The sequence below is a fragment of the Oncorhynchus keta genome, chromosome 13 (genome assembly GCF_023373465.1).
Source record: "Oncorhynchus keta strain PuntledgeMale-10-30-2019 chromosome 13, Oket_V2, whole genome shotgun sequence".
Lineage (NCBI taxonomy): Eukaryota > Metazoa > Chordata > Actinopteri > Salmoniformes > Salmonidae > Oncorhynchus > Oncorhynchus keta.
Genome location: NC_068433.1, coordinates 12,565,134 through 12,586,805, shown reverse-complemented (window position 1 = coordinate 12,586,805; position 21,672 = coordinate 12,565,134). Strand labels below are relative to the sequence as shown.

The following is a 21,672-nucleotide window of genomic DNA, read 5'->3' as shown; positions in this document are numbered from 1 at the left end:
CTTGGCCACTGGCATGGTGTGACATTTGTGTGTTCGCTGAAGCATTACTATACTGAGCGTGTGGCTGTCCAATTGATGAAGACAAAATAACAAAGAGAACAGCAACATACATTGATAGGCTAACCACCCAGTAGAGTACTCTAACAGCAACATACATGGATAGGCTAACCACCCAGTAGAGTACTCTAACAGCAACATACATGGATAGGCTAACCACCCAGTAGAGTACTCTAACAGCAACATACATGGATAGGCTAACCACCCAGTAGAGTACTCTAACAGCAACATACATGGATAGGCTAACCACCCAGTAGAGTACTCTAACAGCAACATACATGGATAGGCTAACCACCCAGTAGAGTACTCTAACAGCAACATACATTGATAGGCTAACCACCCAGTAGAGTACTCTAACAGCAACATACATGGATAGGCTAACCACCCAGTAGAGTACTCTAACAGCAACATACATGGATAGGCTAACCACCCAGTAGAGTACTCTAAACCAGACAATATACTCTGCATGTCAGAACGAACCCTAAGGCTACTTTGTTCTACGTTCTAACCAGCATCAATCCAGTCATCAGATTTAGACACACTGGAGTCACAGCAGATTAGGATGACTGGGATCATCGGTCTGCTCTCTCTGATGTGGTGAACACTGCAGTCCTAGAAGATATATTTGTATATCGCATTTTTGGGGTTGGGGAACAACCGCCAAGTGCTCTGCCTTAAACAATTGACCTCATGTCAGTTCGGTCAAGATGGAAACAGAACTAGGGTTTGTCATAATGTCCACACTAGCATATCACTGAGTATGAACTATGAAGCAATAAGCATGCATTCTAAGTAGTGTGCTAGTATGGACATTGGAACTTGTCTGTTTGAAGCGCTTCAAAGTCACAGGAGTTGAGGGGGATAGACCAGGGCTGTCAAACGTATTTTCCCCACAGGCCGCATTCGGTCTTTGCCGAGGTATGGAGGGCCGTACTGAAAATGGATCCGTTGCTTTTACAGTTTTTGATGCTCCCTGACTGTGTAGCTTTAGTTTTGACGACTGTTATCAAGCTGTACACAGTGAAGAGACTATAAATGACTGTTATCAAGCTGGACACAGTGAAGAGACTATAAATGACTGTTATCAAGCTGGACAGTGAAGAGACTATAAATGACTGTTATCAAGCTGGACACAGTGAAGAGACTATAAATGACTGTTATCAAGCTGGACACAGTGAAGATACTATAAATGACTGTTATCAAGCTGGACAGTGAAGAGACTATAAATGACTGTTATCAAGCTGGACACAGTGAAGAGACTATAAATGACTGTTATCAAGCTGGACACAGTGAAGAGACTATAAATGACTGTTATCAAGCTGGACACAGTGAAGAGACTATAAATGACTGTTATCAAGCTGGACACAGTGAAGATACTATAAATGACTGTTATCAAGCTGGACAGTGAAGAGACTATAAATGACTGTTATCAAGCTGGACACAGTGAAGAGACTATAAATGACTGTTATCAAGCTGGACACAGTGAAGAGACTATAAATGACTGTTATCAAGCTGGACAGTGAAGAGACTATAAATGACTGTTATCAAGCTGGACACAGTGAAGAGACTATAAATGACTGTTATCAAGCTGGACACAGTGAAGAGACTATAAATGACTGTTATCAAGCTGGACAGTGAAGATACTATAAATGACCGTTATCAAGCTGGACAGTGAAGAGACTATAAATGACTGTTATCAAGCTGGACACAGTGAAGAGACTATAAATGACTGTTATCAAGCTGGACAGTGAAGAGACTATAAATGACTGTTATCAAGCTGGACAGTGAAGAGACTATAAATGACTGTTATCAAGCTGGACAGTGAAGAGACTATAAATGACTGTTATCAAGCTGGACACAGTGAAGAGACTATAAATGACTGTTATCAAGCTGGACACAGTGAAGAGACTATAAATGACTGTTATCAAGCTGGACACAGTGAAGAGACTATAAATGACTGTTATCAAGCTGGACACAGTGAAGAGACTATAAATGACTGTTATCAAGCTGGACACAGTGAAGAGACTATAAATGACTGTTATCAAGCTGGACACAGTGAAGAGACTATAAATGACTGTTAATAAGCTGGACAGTGAAGAGACTATAAATGACTGTTATCAAGCTGGACAGTGAAGAGACTATAAATGACTGTTATCAAGCTGGACACAGTGAAGAGACTATAAATGACTGTTATCAAGCTGGACACAGTGAAGAGACTATAAATGACTGTTATCAAGCTGGACACAGTGAAGAGACTATAAATGACTGTTATCAAGCTGGACACAGTGAAGAGACTATAAATGACTGTTATCAAGCTGGACACAGTGAAGAGACTATAAATGACTGTTAATAAGCTGGACAGTGAAGAGACTATAAATGACTGTTATCAAGCTGGACACAGTGAAGAGACTATAAATGACTGTTATCAAGCTGGACACAGTGAAGAGACTATAAAGGACTGTTATCAAGCTGGACACAGTGAAGAGACTATAAATACAATAAATCTACTACTTTGCATTATGAGCCTCACACACGTTATTTCTGAGTATAGTAGACCAAGTTTATCTGTCAGTGGTCTGCCACATTATACAGTGTGAATATGAATACATAAGCATCAGATCAATATTCCTGTGGCCTTTCCGTGTCAGGAGAGGGAGAGGGGGATCAGAGGAGAGGAGGAGGGCAGCAGGGGTCTCCCAATGATCAATTCTCACTGGGAGACCACTCAATACCCCCCTCTGTTCCTCTCATTCTCTCTCTCTCTCTTTCTCTCCCCTCCCCACATAAACACATGTCCTTCGGGATATGAATGGTTTAATGCATCACCAGTCTCTAAGCAGACTGTCACCTCTCAGTGTAATATCTTTATAGGGCTCTGTCTCCATCTCTGTTGCCAACTAGTACAAAGACCAGATGTTGTCATTGTGAGAGCAATGGCTGTCATTTCATTTATGAAACTATGTGTCCAGACTCAACTACTGAACCGAAGATCATGTCCCTTCATCACCTCTCTGACCTGTACTGGCAGCGGTGTGACAAGCCCAGTGCTTTATCTCTTAGTCTGGTGGAGGCATGTGCGACCCGTCACATTTTTAGCTGAAGGAAATGAATAAATGATATCTATATTTTTTGTATGTTATATTCTATATTTTTTCATGTTATTTTGACATTAGTACGTGTCACATATCAGTTTACAAACAATGTAATTTTTAAAATGTTTTTTTTTTTTTTTTTTTACAAATCATTGAGTTAATAAAGCTGCAAACAAACATGGTTTATTTTTTACTTTCTTGAGTAAGGCAGGTTCAAAATACAGGTGTTTCATCCTAGCTCAGTGCTTTCTGTGGTGGTGGGGCAGCCAGTGGAAAAAATATGGAGAGTAGGGGTTGGTAATGTTCTCTAGTTGCGCCGTGATTGGCTCAGTGTTCTGTCACTCATGGGGACACTACGTCACCGCAAGTCTAGGGGTAGAGCTCGAAAATTCAAGCCCCTTGGGTCCTGCCATAGAGTTACATTAGAAGTGCCCATCCAAGAAGGCTCAAGGTCATTGGCAGCAGATAAAATGATGTCAAATCACGTTATATCTACAGTAGCTTTGATTGGACTGATCATGTCAACATTATACTTTCAAAATCTTAGCTAGCAGTCACCATCATAAATCAAGTTGACAATCTACTGGCAAATCCGTTTAATCATTTTCATATGAAGAGAAATAATGAAGAGAAATTAAAGATAAAACGTATCTGTGCTCATCAGCCATTGGACATAAACATTACACAACAAGTTGTACATCTCAAATTCAACAATGGTCTGGAAGGAATCAGTGGCTATCTGCAAGCATTGCAAAGCATTCATTAGCCTGCTATTCAGTGCAATGGCTGTGTCGTACAAGTCTGGGTTTAAGGGTCTCTTTTCCAAGCTTAAAATGATAAACATTCAACATTGGCCATGCTGTCAATCCAACATGATCTCTGCCACGCACAAAACAACTGTAAACTCGCAACTGGGAAATCCGACTTCGGTGAGTTCAAGACAACTGGGAACTCGGGAAAAAACGAGCTCCGACTGGGAAAATACGTTTTGAAAGGTCATCCAACTCGGAATTGTAAGTCAGGAACTCGGGCCTCTTTCTAGAACTACGACTTGAAGATCACTGACGTCCTCATGATTCAACCTTGTTTTTTTCCGATTTCCCAGTTGTCTTCGCCTACTGTTCTGACTTGGTGGTGCACATGTAACCTGTTTTAGAGAAATGTAGTCATTGAATATTGTAAGAGCTTTCATTGTCTGCTTATATGCCCCCTTTTATTTATTGTACGGTTCTGACTTGATGTACATGTTCTGAACTCTGTTGCTGTACATTTCTTTACCCTTCTGATGACCAGGTGGCGAATCGCATCTCTGCATGTCTGGCAGACATATCAGTGTGGATGACGGATCACCACCTCAAGCTGAACCTCAGCAAGACGGAGCTCCTCTTCCTCCCGGGGAAGGACTGCCCGTTCCATGATCTCGCCATCACGGTTGACAACTCCATTGTGTCCTCCTCCCAGAGCGCTAAGAACCTTGGCGTGATCCTGGACAACACCTGACGTTCTCAACTAACATCAAGGCGGTGTCCCGTTCCTGTAGGTTCATGCTCTACAACATCCGCAGAGTACGACCCTGCCTCACACAGGAAGCGGCGCAGGTCCTAATCCAGGCACTTGTCATCTCCCGTCTTGATTACTGCAACTCGCTGTTGGCTGGGCTCCCTGCCTGTGCCATTAAACCCCTACAACTCATCCAGAACGCCGCAGCCCGTCTGGTGTTCAACCTTCCCAAGTTCTCTCACGTCACCCCGCTCCTCCGCTCTCTCCACTGGCTTCCAGTTGAAGCTCGCATCCGCTACAAGACCATGGTGCTCGCCTACGGAGCTGTGAGGGGAACGGCACCTCAGTACCTCCAGGCTCTGATCAGGCCCTACACCCAAACAAGGGCACTGCGTTCATCCACCTCTGGCCTGCTCGCCTCCCTACCACTGAGGAAGTACAGTTCCCGCTCAGCCCAGTCAAAACTGTTCGCTGCTCTGGCCCCCAATGGTGGAACAAACTCCCTCACGACGCCAGGACAGCGGAGTCAATCACCACCTTCCGGAGACACCTGAAACCCCACCTCTTCAAGGAATACCTAGGATAGGGTAAGTAAGGGTAAGTAATCCTTCTCACCCCCCTTTCTCCCCCAACAAGATTTAGATGCAAGTGGCTGTTCCACTGGTTGTCATAAGGTGTATGCACCAATTTGTAAGTCGCTCTGGATAAGAGCGTCTGCTAAATGACTTAAATGTAAATGTAATTTCAAAAGTGGTGAACAAATAGTTAAATTAACTACGTCGATCCTAGCGCACTCAATTAATGTCTTAATGGAAATGACAGATTGCCTCTTATCCGCTTGTCGTCACATTATGCCAGAATTTGTATGTCTCAATTGTCAGAAGAAACCACATTTGTTTAAGCAAGTCAGCCATATCAGCTATGTTTTTTTAAAGGCAGTAAACGAAGCTGAATGAACTGTTTTGCTGCCAGACAAGGTTCCGCTGATAGCCAGGTGTAGCAGTGGTAAGCTGTTGGGACTCCGCTTTTGGGACAGCTTTATGTAGACCCTAACAGTTTGTGGGTACCTTTTGTCACCGTTATAGTGCAATTCATGTATTGTTTAGTGTTGTGTTGTGTAGTGGCTTTGCTGGCATGCATCCCCATTTTTGTTTGCCCCACCAATATTGACATGCTAAAATCGCCACGGGGTGCAGGACAGAAGATGTATGTTGTAATTGCATCACTGATGGCTTAACCAAAGTAAACACTACCCTGTCCAACAGGGGGAAGGGAAAAACATTGAGATTCAGTGAAAAACATCCTGTCTCCCATCTGTGTGTTTTGGCCAGGAGGCCCGGTCCTCTCTCACCATGCTAGTGTAGCTATGTATTCAGATTCAGAAAAGTTTCATATCCTCGAAGAGGCAATTCATCTTGCAGCAGTCATAAAACATATAACATCTAAAAAATTAAATACCAAAGGATATTTACAAATAATTAGGCAAAATTGGGCACTTAGCAAGTCCATAGTGCAAGTGCAGTTAGTCCAACATTTGTTAAGATGCAGAATTGCATTTGGAATAAAAGTCTTGGTCCTATGTGTTTTATACCTTAGGTAGTCTGTACCGGTGTCCAGAGGGAAGGAGCTGGACTTCAGAGTGGAGTGGATGGGAAGAGTCAACCGCTATTTTATTGGCTTTATACTGTAGAGGGTAGTTCTTGCTGTTGCTGCCCCATGATTTTTCCACAAGGCCTGACTATCTTTGCCCAACCTATTTTTCTGTGCAACCTTGATATTCCCAAACCAGCAGGTCAAGCAGTAGGATAGAATTCTCTCAATTAATTATTTATAAAAGAGAACCATGATGGTTAGATCAGCATTAAAAAAAGTGCAGTTTTAATAGGAAGTACAGTCTCTGTTGGCCTTTCTTAAAAATAGTGACAGTACACTGATCCCAGGACAGCTTGTTGTCAATTACTAGCCCAAGGTGTTTGTTCTCCTCCACTATTTCTCGCCTTTTATCAGTGATGGTGTGTGCATGGTAGTGTTCCTTCGAAAGTCATTCACCATGCCCTTTGTTCTTGATGTATTTAATATTAGATGGGATGTCTCACACCAGACAGTAAAATCATTCAGAGCCGGTCCGTGCTCCATCTCATCCCCTTCGAGAAGACTGACCAAAGCAATATCGTCAGCATATTTGATCCGGTGGCGCCCTGGGAACCGGCTCCGGCAGCTGTCTGTATACAGTATGTATAGTACTGGTGAAAGAACACTGCCCTGTGGGGTTCCAACTGAAGTAGTGTGCACCTCAGAGAGTATGTTGCCAACTCGTACCTGCAGAGACCTATCAGTTAGGAAGTTGGTGATTCATGTGATAAGCACAGCATCAAGTCCGAAGTCTCCTCTCAGTCTGTCCGCGAGGACCAACAGATTGATTGTGTTAAATGCTGAGGAGAAATCTGCAAACATGGTACACACAATGGCTTTACTGCCCTCCAAATGCATGTACACCAGATGTGAGAGCGAGAGGATGGCATCATCAGTCCCTCTCTCTGTAAAAGGATGAATGCAAATTGGAGGGGGTCAAGAAGGTGTCAGGTGGTGTTGATTATGTATGCCTTGATGATCTTTTCAAGAGATTTGTGTGGAAAGCGTCCTCTATGTGTGGAAAGGGAAAAGGTAACCAAAGCTAGGAAATTATGGTTATTTCTAACCAAATAGCTGATGGTATCATGACAGTGACAGGAAGTCAGTGGTCATAAGCTGACATCAGTTTGCATGACTAGTTGTGACATCAGTTGTTTCGGTAATTTCTGGAAGCTGCCATCACCCTTTTTTTTTTAAATATACTACAAGCAATCCATTTTACTTACTTTCTGAGTTTATATTCCATTCCACCCCTTTTGTGTGTTGTTACCCAGTTGTGCGATGGGCCAAGTTGGGGTACTTTGAGTGTACACATCCAGTGTTAATCCTCACAGTTTGAGTTTACACGTTCCCTCCCTGCATCAGTGTACTATGGTCACCCACTGACAGAGTGCATCAGGGCTGCTCTGCAGTGCACTCACGGTGTACTAATAACACACAGGAGTGATATTACACTAAAAGTTCTCCCTGACATAGAGGTGCAGGTTTCTCATAAATGTTGAGGATTTTCAGTGGTTGTTGTTTCCGTGGGTCACACAAAGCTAAATTAGCATGACACGAGCTGAATTAAATGTAAAAGACTGTGAGAATAAAAAGTTTGCTATACGCTCAGTGCTCCTTTGACATTTCACAGAGGTACTCTTGTTTTTGTGAGAAATCTTTAAAAATGAGAACAAAATGTATACTAATATATGAAAATACTACATGACATGTCTCAAAATCGTCATCTATCTTACATTTATATTATTTTATGTCCTGCGGTTTCAAGAAGAAAGATGACAGGTTCTACAGGAAACTGAGCCTTACTTCTTGCACAGAATCCAACCTAGCTGACGGCGATGCAATATTCCTGATTTTTGACCACATTTTTTTCTCTGGCCTCCTTCGATTTAGTCACCCTAATTCTGGCCATCCTTCATGTGTAAAAACATATTATTAGGATAATCCAAATACGGTGTCACGTGACAAATAAACCTTGATTTGATAGAGACATGAGGTTTGGACCATTGGTTTTCTTAGAGGATTATCTACACAGATAACATATATTACCCATTGGTCAAAATATGGGTTTTTGATTGGACACCCTATCCTATGTGTTTATGGATTTTGGGACCGATACACGTTTTGTGGACGGATTCAAGAGAACCAGGGATGGGGACACCACTGCTGTGCTTACCCCAGCAAACTGGACCTGTGCTGGGTAGAGGAACCAGGATTTTGGCTTGGATGTGGAGATCTGGAGGATGACAGGGAGATGTCCTTGGTAAAAGCTGTGCTGATGAATAATTGAACAGTGTGTCTGTCCTCAGATGACGACACAGCAACACAGACTACAATCTTCTTTGATGCATTACTAAGTGAGTGGTGGTACATCCAGCAGTTGCCATACCAGGCAGTGATGCAACCCGTCAGGATGCTCTCGATGGTGCAGCTGTAGAACCTTTTGAGGATCTGAGGATCCAGGCCAAATCTTTTCAGTCTCCTGAGGGGGAATAGGTTTTGCCGTGTCCTCTTCACGACTGTCTTGGTGTGCTTGAACCATGTTTGTTTGTTGGTGATGTGGACACCAAGGAACTTAAAGCTCTCAACCTGCTCCACTACAGAATGGGGGCGTGCTCGGTCCTCCTAATGTTCATCTACTCATGCAGATTCACTTACAGTACCATCGGTTATTACTGAAGACTGAGGTACGGTATCAGTGGACTGAATGGAATGGTTTAAACACATCAAACACATGGATGAGTTTGATATCATTCCATTTAGTCCATTCCATCCATTATTACGAGCCGTCCTTCCCTCACCAGCCTCCTGTGTATGATATGTATGCTTATACAAGACAAAGGCTCTGCAAATATTGTACATTTTGGGTGTTTGGCTGGAACTGATAGAGCGAGAGAGATATAATTTATCTAAGCCACACTCTCTCACTACGCTCTGCCTCCCACCTTCCTGCCCTCTCCTTCCTCCTCCATTTAAACTCCTGTGGATTAGTGTACAGTATGTGGATGTACCCTATGTAGTTCAAAGTGTGTCTGCCGGTATTTCAAGTACTGCAGCTACAGTAAACCGTAAAGAGGTTGGATATCGGATTTCTCTCTGAACTAGTGGAATGTACTGTTGTATTTGATTTGAACTTGTTTGACAGCTTAGATCACATGATTCATGTGTATTTGGTGAGTTTTAGATACAGTATTAGAATTCTCTGTATTTTCATCACTGTGAGTTTGTCAAAAAATCTAGAATTTATTTAGTCGTAGTAATCAGTTTTCTGTCTAGATGTGGTGTGACTACTGGTTTATGGTTCTACTGTATACCATGTTTTGCTCTTAACTGGGATTGGGGAAATCCAGAATTACAGTCTTAATTTATTACAGTCTACGTGACCATGGTAACAAAAGGGGAATCATGTAGAGTATGTCACAGACAAAAATGATTGTATTGCCATTTTGAAATCTGAATCTGACTTCTACAGAGTCTTCTACAGAGTTCTACAGAGTGGACATGCACTGAAAATAGTCTGCTCTTCATCAGTGTTGTGGAGAGAAAAAGGATATCATTATGTTGTATTGTCACATGAAGTGCAGTGAAATGTGTTGTTTTACAGGTTCAGCCATAGTAGTACAGCACCCCTGGAGTAAATTAAGGTTCAGTGCCTTGCTCGAGGGCACATAGACAGATCGCTCACCTTTTTGGCTCAAGTATTCGAACCAGCAACCTTTCGGTTACTGGCCCAACGCTCTAACCACTTGGCTAACAGCCATCCAAGACAAGGGGTATCAATAATGAAATGCAGCAAAACGAGGGAGGTAGAAAGAGCTGGAGGGATGGTGAGAGAACCTAGAGAGAAATGTGAGCGGGGTGTTGATTGGATTTTTACTGCCAGGGTCCAAATGACGGGGTCGAACCACAGGTAGAACCAGCTAGGTCTGATATGTGTAATATTGTTGCTAGCTGCTACTCCCAACCAGCAGTGTGGTATTCATATGAGTCATCCGTTTATCTTTGTCCATTTGTGATCACTGAATATTGATGTTTCTAAGTACTAAGCATTTATCCATACCATCCATCTGTGCAAGAACATCAGTACTTAACGCAAAGTCTCCACTTGGTCCCCTTGAAGAGCTACATTAAGTCACTGTTATGTGGGCGTCCCGACAGCTATTTCCAGCAAGGTTCAGCATCTCAACACGCAGTCCGTAGTGCTTCTCCAGTCTGCAGTGTGTTCGCTTGGTAAGGTGTCGTGATAAACTGTGTGCCAGGGATATCTGGTGGTGAGATTAACGTCTCACCAATTAAAATGACCCAGTGACTTCAGTCTCTGTTTAATTTCCCCCGCTGGTCCCAGGCCAGGTTCTAGGGCAGTTTTTGGGACAAACACTGATTCCCTGTCAATACTATTGGTCCACACACTACAGAGTATTGGACTCCACACTGTGTTCAGCTGCAGAGACCTTGTGTCGGAGGGAAGGGTAGCTCTTGTTGGGGGGTTCAGGTGAAGGGGATGCAGATTACATGGCTGACGGATGATTCAGGATTCACCGTTTTTGGGACCATGAGAAGGGTGAGGGATGTTTGTCTTCAGTGTTTAGGTATGTGGTATGTGTTCAGAGGCCATTTTGATGTTGTGATGAGTGAGTGATTGGGTTTCAGATTTGTTTAGCCCCGAAAACCCTTTGTGTTTTTGTTTTGACTGAATTGGGTATTTGAGGAGTTGGGTTCAGCACATTGTAACATTGCATGCATATCAGGGTTACCCTGACTCAGTTTCCACCGATCTCCATTCCCTTTGATCCTGTGCTGGATTGACTTCTCCGCCCCAATTGACGTCCTCACTGACGTCTGGATATATGATGAGTAGCTGTAGGACAACCTCACAGAGAGCCTTCGGACTTTCATTCTGTTCCCTCTCTCTTTCTCTTTTTTTCATTTTATTTTTGGGGATGGAAAACAAGGCTATTTCTTGGCAAACTACAACTGTAGTGCTGCTGGTTCTTGTAGTTTATATTAGAGGTTCCAGAAGTACTGTGGTGGATGGTTCCAGAAGTACTGTGGTGGATTTTTTTTTTTTTTGACACACTGAATTCTGTCTGCAAAGTAGTTGGTGAACCAGGCAAGGCAGTAATTTAAAAAACCAAGGCCATTGAGTCTGCCGATAAGAATACGGTGATTGACAGAGTCGAAAGCCTTGGCCAGGTCGATGAAGACGGCTGCACAGTATTGTCTTTTATCGATGGCGTTTATGTGGATGGTTCCAGAAGTACTGTGGTGGATGGTTCCAGAAGTACTGTGGTGGATGGTTCCAGGAGGGCTGTGGTGGATGGTTCCAGGAGGGCTGTGGTGGATGGTTCCAGGATGACTGTGGTGGATGGTTCAAGGAAGACTGTGGTGGATGGTTCCAGAAGTACTGTGGTGGATGGTTCAAGGAAGACTGTGGTGGATGGTTCCATGAGGGCTGTGGTGGATGGTTCCAGGAGGGCTGTGGTGGATGGTTCCAGGAGGGCTGTGGTGGATGGTTCCAGGAGGGCTGTGGTGGATGGTTCCAGGATGACTGTGGTGGATGGTTCAAGGAAGACTGTGGTGGATGGTTCCAGGAGGGCTGTGGTGGATGGTTCCAGGATGACTGTGGTGGATGGTTCAAGGAAGACTGTGGTGGATGGTTCCAGGAGGGCTGTGGTGGATGGTTCCAGGAGGGCTGTGGTGGATGGTTCCAGGAGGGCTGTGGTGGATGGTTCCAGGAGGGCTGTGGTGGATGGTTCCAGGAGGGCTGTGGTGGATGGTTCCAGGATGACTGTGGTGGATGGTTCAAGGAAGACTGTGGTGGATGGTTCCAGGAGGGCTGTGGTGGATGGTTCCAGGATGACTGTGGTGGATGGTTCCAGGAGGGCTGTGGTGGATGGTTCAAGGAAGACTGTGGTGGATGGTTCCAGGAGGGCTGTGGTGGATGGTTCCAGGAGGGCTGTGGTGGATGGTTCCAGGAGGGCTGTGGTGGATGGTTCAAGGAAGACTGTGGTGGATGGTTCAAGGATGACTGTGGTGGATGGTTCCAGGAGGGCTGTGGTGGATGGTTCCAGGAGGGCTGTGGTGGATGGTTCCAGGAGGGCTGTGGTGGATGGTTCCAGGAGGGCTGTGGTGGATGGTTCCAGGATGACTGTGGTGGATGGTTCCAGGAGGGCTGTGGTGGATGGTTCAAGGATGACTGTGGTGGATGGTTCAAGGATGACTGTGGTGGATGGTTCCAGGAGGGCTGTGGTGGATGGTTCCAGGAGGGCTGTGGTGGATGGTTCCAGGAGGGCTGTGGTGGATGGTTCAAGGATGACTGTGGTGGATGGTTCCAGGAGGGCTGTGGTGGATGGTTCCAGGAGGGCTGTGGTGGATGGTTCCAGGATGACTGTGGTGGATGGTTCAAGGAAGACTGTGGTGGATGGTTCCAGGAGGGCTGTGGTGGATGGTTCCAGGATGACTGTGGTGGATGGTTCAAGGAAGACTGTGGTGGATGGTTCCAGGATGACTGTGGTCATGACAAGGACATCCCGGCCGGCAAAACCCTCTCCTAATCAGGATGACGCTGGGCCAATTGTGCATCTCCTCATAGGTCTCCCAGTCTCGGCCGGCTGCGACACAGCCCGGGATTGAACCCAGAATCTGTAGTGATGCATTGCCTTAGACCTCAGTGCCATTCGAGAGGCCTCATCGCTGTGTTAGTCATATCCTGGTGTTACCTCTGTCTGTCGTCTGAGAGTTTAAACCGTTCCCTGCAGTTTTTTTATCCCTTTGAACAACACAACTTGAATCATTAAAACAAGCACTTGGGCCTCCCGAGTGGCGCAGTGGTCTAAAGCACTGCATCGCTGTGCTAGCTGTGCCACTAGAGATTCTGGGTTCGAGTCCAGGCTCTGTCGTAGCCGACCGCAACCGAGATACCCATGGGGCGGCGTACAATTGGCCCAGTGTCGTCCGGGTTAGGGGAGGATTTGGCCGTCAAGGATGTTCTTGTCCCATCGCACACTAGGGACTCCTGTGGTGGGCCGGGTGCAGTGCATGCTGACACGGTCGCCAGGTGTACCGTGTCTCCTCCGACACACTGGTGCGGCTGGTTTCCGGGTTAGGTGGGCATTGTGTCAAGAAGCAGTGCGGCTTGGTTGGGTTGTGTTCCTGAGCACGCACAGCTCTCGACCTTCGCCTCTCCCGAGTCCGTACGTGAGTTGCCGCAACGAGACGGTAAATACCAATTGGACACCATGAAATTGGGGAGAAAAAGGGTTAAAAAAAATAAAATAAATGTAATTAAAAAATACACGCACCTCACTCACCGGTGACATGATGTCAACTCTTGGGTACAGCTGTCGGTTATAAACAGTACAGCATGTGTGATGTCAATATCTTGGGTACAGCTGTCGGTTATAAACAGTACAGCATGTGTGATGTCAAACTCTTGGGTACAGCTGTCGGTCATAAACAGTACAGCCTGTGTGATGTCAACGTCTTGGGTACAGCTGTCGGTCATAAACAGTACAGCCTGTGTGATGTCAACGTCTTGGGTACTGCTGTCGGTTATAAACAGTACAGCATGTGTGATGTCAAACTCTTGGGTACAGCTGTCGGTCATAAACAGTACAACATGTGTGATGTCAAAGTCTTTTGCAGCGAGATGATTGGAAAATGGCTCGTCTGGTGCGGCTGTCGCCATAATCCATAAAGATGAGGAAAGGGGATGCAGTAGAATAGACACTACGGTAGATAGGCTTGTTAATAAAGGTAATCTTGTGCGATGTAGACAGACACAATATTGATATTAGCATTGGCAAGCTATAATGGCTACTCTTCTCTGGCCCAACTGACCCTTCGCTAAGACTCGCCCCCCTTAGTTACTGTTGCAACCTCGGACAACATATTCACAGGAAACCCAATTCACTGGTTCTAACCACTGGTGCAGTCCTCTCACAATGATTTCAAACTGTGTTTTTAATACTCAATGAAATTAAACACAGACTACCCCTTGCTAATCAGGAGACTCTCCGTTATGTTGTGGTGGACTGTAATTTCAATTGCTTCACGGGAACCTGGTAAAAATGAAGGTTGTAGTGTTGCTCGCCACTGGAGGGCTCTGAATACACTGACAGCATGCAGCCAAAGTTACTAAACACTTTTGGAGCTAACTAGTGCTCTCTGAAATCGTATCCTGATGTTGACAGCAGATGAGAGTTTTAATGATAACATGGCTAACTTAGCTAGCAAACATCAAAATAGAAGTTATATTAACTGACTAGCTAGCTAGCGTTAGCAACGTTGGGTGGTCAGAAATAGCGAGCTAACTAGCTGAGCTACCAAACAATGTAACAAAAGTATAATTTCAGATTCGAGAAAATACTCCAACAGGCTTTGCATTTCAGGAACACTGTTCAATTATTTAGCCATAAAAAAATAAAAATTGGATGAAAACTCTCCGTTTCGGCAATGCCCTCAATGGCTTTCATGAGTCTCAAACGTGAGCTTGTCCGAGGTGTTGGACTCGACGACAGTCATAACGCTCATTGGAGCGTTGCGATTGACTGCCCAAAATTCTGGGGCAGGGCTTTGCGAAGGGTCAATTCTTTCTCTTACTGTATATGTGTCGTCTCGTGTGATATTGATATTAGCATCGGCCATCCATAATGGCTACTTTTCTCTGGCCCAATTCTCCCTCTTTGTATTTGTTGGCTGTCAATTGAGAGTGAAGCCATGGTCAACGCCAGATGAGTAACCATAGATGAACATCTGGTCTGGTCTGGTCTGATATAGCCAGGCAGCTGCCCGGTGGGGAGTTGTGGTTGGTTGAAAGGGGTCTCAATGAAGGGGGAAGGGGTTGGTTAAGCCGCTGAACCAAATCGACCCTAAATCTCTAACATCTGGCCCAGGCTCTGGCCAGTCGACTTGGCTACAATCTGGCTGCCATGGTAACAGCAGTACTAGACGTTAAGCCGTATACTGTATGGCACTGTGCACTTCAACACTAGGTCAGTTCAGGCAAAGCTGTAGGTCTGATTGCCAATCTGTCAGAAACACATTTTTATTTAACCTCTATTCAAGCAGAGCCCTGCATGACAAAATCAGCAGCACTTATGGAAAACAATTAGATACACAGATACTACAGTCAAGTCAATATAACATGTAGGATAACATGTACATTTTACGATTTCCAATAGAAATGGCATCTGTCGAAGATGCAGTGTATCTATGATTTAAGAGGGCAAACGTCTTCTCAACAACTGAGCAACCCTGCTGCCTTGTTTCCTTGGCAACATGGACCACCAACTTGTATCATTCATTTGATTTCCATAGTATTTTACAATTAAATGACCTGATTCAATAGGGATGGCCTGAGACCAGGGCAGGGAGAAGATGCATGTATGTCAGGTGTGTCTGAGTGGAACTAATGTATAAACAGCCATGTGGAAACATACCATATACAACATGTTAAATATTACATCAGTGTTTCTTCTTCGGGGCATGAAAGTGCACTACTCCCCACTGTGCAGCATCTCCAGTTTGGCATGCGTTGATCTGTTTGCGCAGTAGCCAGACTATGTCCATTGAGAATACTAATTACGTTCGTCTTGCTCATTCCCTTCTATAAAGCTAAAATGGAAGAGGTGCTTTTTTCCCCCCAAGCTAGCCCACCCGACCACACCCACCCGTCTGCTAATGTGGCTCTAATTGGGCAATAAGGTTTTAGGTCGGAGTGCAACCCCTATCCCAGAGCCCTATGCCTCAATACCCCCACTTCTTAACAGTGGTGGAAAAAGTACTACATTATCATACTTGAGTAAAAGTTAAGATACCTTAAGAGAAAATGACTCAAGTAAAGGTGAAAGTTACCCAGTAAAATACTACTAAAAGTAAAAGTAAAAGTCTAAAAGTATCTCATTTTAAATGTACTTAAGTACAATGGTAGAAAAAGACCTCAGTTATCATACTTGAGTAAAAGTACAAAGTAAAAGTAAATGCTATACATCAAATTGCTGTATTAAGCAAACCAGACAGTACAAAGTTATTTTTAATTACAGGGGCACTCCAACACTCCAACATACTTTACAAACACAGTATTTGTGTTTTGTGAGTCCGCCAGATCAGAGGCAGTAGGGATGACAGAGCGTTATATTGATAGGTGCCATAATTCTGTCCGGCTTAAGCATTCTAAATGTAATGAGTACTTTGGGTGTCAGGGAAAATGTAGGAGTAAAAAGTATGAATGTAGTAGAGGAAAAGTAAAAGTTGTCCAAAATATAAATAGTAAAGTAAAGTACAGATACCCCCAAAAATGTCTTACGTAGTACTTTAAAGTATTTTTTAAGTACTTTACACAACTGCTTCTTAAGAAACGTTCTCCTCCTCTCTGTCTCTGTTGTTAAAGCCTCAAAACACTATGTTAATATCACATAGCATAGTGACAGGACTACTGCGTTCCCATACAGCAGAAAAACAGCAGCTTCTTTGAGTGCTACTGTAAAACACCTCCCCCTGCAACCATATGGTCGACCACAAATTAAAGCTAGTCGTTGTCTGCTCCGCCCATAGGATTACACATTCATCTCCGCTGTAGCGCTGGGAAAACTTGAAACAAAATCTCTTTTAGATGGAGGCTCCAGTGTTGGGAGGGAAGGTTGGGGGGTTAAGAGGTTGACATTGAGCAGTGGGAGGGGGTGGGGGCAAACTTGGATGGGGGGCACTAAGTGACTGGGTTAGTAGGATTGTTTGGTTCCTATCTGTTGTGATACATGTGCTTAGGGGTGGGGTCTGGATCCCTGATACATCATATTAACAGGTTACATCCTGTAACTCATATAGCCTCCCCAGTCCTCCTTGCGTGAGTTTCCCTGGCAACAACATTTTAATAAATCTAACCTCCCCCTGACAGCAGCAACCATCTTGTCAGCCAATTAAAAGCTCAGAAGTGAGTTTGACCGAAACTTGACCTTCCATCACAAGTATAGGGTCATAACAAGGTGAACGAGTCTAAGCATCTTCTGACAGACGGCTGTTGTCATCAGGACTGCGGCAGCCTTGTGTTCTCAGAACACCAGTCGTATTCTCAGAACCTCAGACAGCCACGGTGGGGCCCAGACAGGAGGAGTATCAGCGTAGGAGGTTTCCTGCCTTCTGATAGTGTCTGAAGGGCACAACACCCAAACAGGTGTTAATACACACACAGAGGTCTCCTAACGAGGAGACTTTACAGTTTATCATAACACAATTTATTAACCCTTTAAAAGGTATGAGGCCTTGGTTTAACCCCTTCAAGGTGCACAGCACTATATAGAGACATGACTACATGGAACTCTATTCCACATAAAGTAACTGATGCAATCAGTAAAATTAGATTTAAAAAAGAGATAAAAAAACACCTTATGGAACAGCGGGGACTGTGAAGCAACACAACGATAGGCACAGACACATGCATACACACACACACACACGATAACACACACACACATGATAACATACGCACTATACACACAGATTTTTGTACTGTATACTGTATATATGGTAGTGGTGGAGTAGGGGCCTGAGGGCACACAGTCTGTGAATCTATTGTAAAGTTTAAAAAATTGTATTAAACTGCCTTAATTTTGCTGGACTCCAGGAAGAGTAGTTGCTGCCTTGTCAGGAACTAATGGGGATCCATAATAAACGCCAGGAAGAGTAGCTGCTGCCTTGGTAGGAACTAATGGGGATCCATAATAAACCCCAGGAAGAGTAGCTGCTGCCTTGGTAGGAACTAATGGGGATCCATAATAAACGCCATGAAGAGTAGTTGCTGCCTTGTCAGGAACTAATGGGGATCCATAATAAACGCCAGGAAGAGTAGCTGCTGCCTTGGTAGGAACTAATGGGTATCCATAATAAACGCCAGGAAGAGTAGCTGCTGCCTTGGTAGGAACTAATGGGGATCCATAATAAACGCCATGAAGAGTAGTTGCTGCCTTGGTAGGAACTAATGGGGATCCATAATAAACGCCATGAAGAGTAGTTGCTGCCTTGTCAGGAACTAATGGGGATCCATAATAAACGCCAGGAAGAGTAGCTGCTGCCTTGGTAGGAACTAATGGGTATCCATAATAAACGCCATGAAGAGTAGTTGCTGCCTTGGTAGGAACTAATGGGGATCCATAATAAACGCCAGGAAGAGTAGCTGCTGCCTTGGTAGGAACTAATGGGTATCCATAATAAACGCCATGAAGAGTAGTTGCTGCCTTGGTAGGAACTAATGGGGATCCATAATAAACGCCATGAAGAGTAGTTGCTGCCTTGGTAGGAACTAATGGGGATCCATAATAAACGCCATGAAGAGTAGCTGCTGCCTTGGTAGGAACTAATGGGGATCCATAATAAACGCCATGAAGAGTAGCTGCTGCCTTGGTAGGAACTAATGGGGATCCATAATAAACGCCATGAAGAGTAGTTGCTGCCTTGTCAGGAACTAATGGGGATCCATAATAAACGCCATGAAGAGTAGCTGCTGCCTTGGTAGGAACTAATGGGGATCCATAATAAACGCCATGAAGAGTAGCTGCTGCCTTGGTAGGAACTAATGGGGATCCATAATAAACGCCATGAAGAGTAGCTGCTGCCTTGGTAGGAACTAATGGGGATCCATAATAAACGCCATGAAGAGTAGCTGCTGCCTTGGTAGGAACTAAAGGGGATCCATAATACATACAAATATCTGAAGAAGCTTTTGAAGAAGGTTGTACTTCTGCTTTGAAAATATTTAATTGCCCTCTCTTCACACTTTTACACAATATCCCTCCAGACGTCTGAGTCTGATAATTGCCATGCAGTATGAGGTCTAAAAATTCTTTAGAGTTCTTCTCCTTTTTCACTTCTGAGCTGGCCGCAGTTGTCTGGTTCTTCACAATGAAGTGTTTACTCCCTAACACATTCTAGTGAATGACAAATATTAGTATATTTTGAAACCGGGAGGGTATTGTTAGGACCGTCGCAATGCCAAGTCACATGTTCAGCCTTTTAAAAACACCACGGAGAGAATGTCCACATGACGGTATGATCACACACTGCACTGACACACACATACAGGATACCTGGCCTCTTCATGGGGAACACACACACACACACACACACACACACACACACACACACACACACACACACACACACACACACACACACACAACACACACACACACACACAAATCTTGTCATGCAGCTGCATCTCAATTGGACAAGTTCACAGTAGAGTACAAAAACGTAGATAGGCCTCTCTCAGCTGAGATCAAACACTCTGGTGGATGAGGGGGTGAATGATCTAACACTATGGTGGATGAGGGGGTGAATGATCTAACACTATGGTGGATGAGGGGGTGAATGAACAGACCTTATGGTGGATGAGGGGGTGAATGATCTAACACTATAGTGGATGAAGGGGTGAATGATCTAACACTATGGTGGATGAGGGGGTGAATGATCTAACACTATAGTGGATGAAGAGGTGAATGATCTAACACTCTGGTGGATGAGGGGGTGAATGATCTAACACTATGGTGGATGAGGGGGTGAATGAACAGACCTTATCGTGGATGAGGGGGTGAATGAACAGACCTTGTGGTGGATGAGGGGGTGAATGATCTAACACTATAGTGGATGAAGGGGTGAATGATCTAACACTATGGTGGATGAGGGGGTGAATGATCTAACACTATAGTGGATGAAGAGGTGAATGATCTAACACTATAGTGGATGAAGAGGTGAATGATCTAACACTCTGGTGGATGAGGGGGTGAATGAACAGACCTTATCGTGGATGAGGGGGTGAATGATCTAACACTATGGTGGATGAAGGGGTGAATGATCTAACACTATAGTGGATGAAGGGGTGAATGATCTAACACTATGGTGGATGAGGGGGTGAATGAACAGACCTTACGGTGGATGAGGGGGTGAATGAACAAACACCACAGTGGATGAGGGGGTGAATGAACACCACAGTGGATGAGGGGGTGAATGAACATCACAGTGGATGAGGGGGTGAATGAACAACACCACAGTGGATGAGGGGTGAATGAACAAACACCACAGTGGATGAGGGGGTGAATGAACACCACAGTGGATGAGGGGGTGAATGAACACCACAGTGGATGAGGGGGTGAATGAACAAACACCACAGTGGATGAAGGGGTGAATGAACACCACAGTGGATGAGGGGGTGAATGAACAAACACCACAGTGGATGAGGGGGTGAATGAACAAACACCACAGTGGATGAGGGGGTGAATGAACACCACAGTGGATGAGTGGGTGAATGAACAAACACCACAGTGGATGAAGGGGTGAATGAACACCACAGTGGATGAGGGGGTGAATGAACACCACAGTGGATGAGGGGGTGAATGAACAAACACCACAGTGGATGAAGGGGTGAATGAACAAACACCACAGTGGATGAGGGGGTGAATGAACAAACACCACAGTGGATGAGGGGGTGAATGAACAAACACCACAGTGGATGAGGGGGTGAATGAACACCACAGTGGATGAGTGGGTGAATGAACAAACACCACAGTGGATGAAGGGGTGAATGAACACCACAGTGGATGAGGGGGTGAATGAACACCACAGTGGATGAGGGGGTGAATGAACAAACACCACAGTGGATGAAGGGGTGAATGAACAAACACCACAGTGGATGAGGGGGTGAATGAACAAACACCACAGTGGATGAGGGGGTGAATGAACAAACACCACAGTGGATGAGGGGGTGAATGAACAAACACCACAGTGGATGAGGGGGTGAATGAACAAACACCACAGTGGATGAGGGGGTGAATGAACAAACACCACATTGGATGAAGGGGTGAATGAACACCACAGTGGATGAGGGGGTGAATGAACACCACAGTGGATGAGGGGGTGAATGAACAAACACCACAGTGGATGAAGGGGTGAATGAACACCACAGTGGATGAGGGGGTGAATGAACAAACACCACAGTGGATGAGGGGGTGAATGAACACCACAGTGGATGAGGGGGTGAATGATCTAACACTATGGTGGATGAGGGGGTGAATGAACAAACACCACCGTGGATGAAGGGGTGAATGAACAGACCTTATGGTGGATGAGGGGGTGAATGAATTGCATATCATTAACTCTGAGAGAAACGGATCAATTTTTTAAAAAAAGGCCCGGCTCTGCCACCCAGCTTCACCCAATTAATAATCAGTGCTGTAGGCTACACTGTGACACAGAGGACTACGTTCACATCACAGGATGATTTATATAGCTGTGACTACTGAGGTTCATGTACAACCTCTCCCCAGCTTCCTTCATCAGGTGAAGACTTGGTTCTACGTCATGGTCGCGCTTGCAGTAATACACGGCTAACCCTGTCTCCACC

General features: G+C 44.7%; 1 protein-coding gene across 1 annotated transcript in view; it reads left to right on the top strand.

Moving 5' to 3' along the window:
* Positions 1 to 21,672, top strand: part of LOC118391878 (ankyrin-2-like) — a 155,572-nt gene that overhangs the window by 4,920 nt on the left and 128,980 nt on the right. The window lies entirely within an intron of this gene.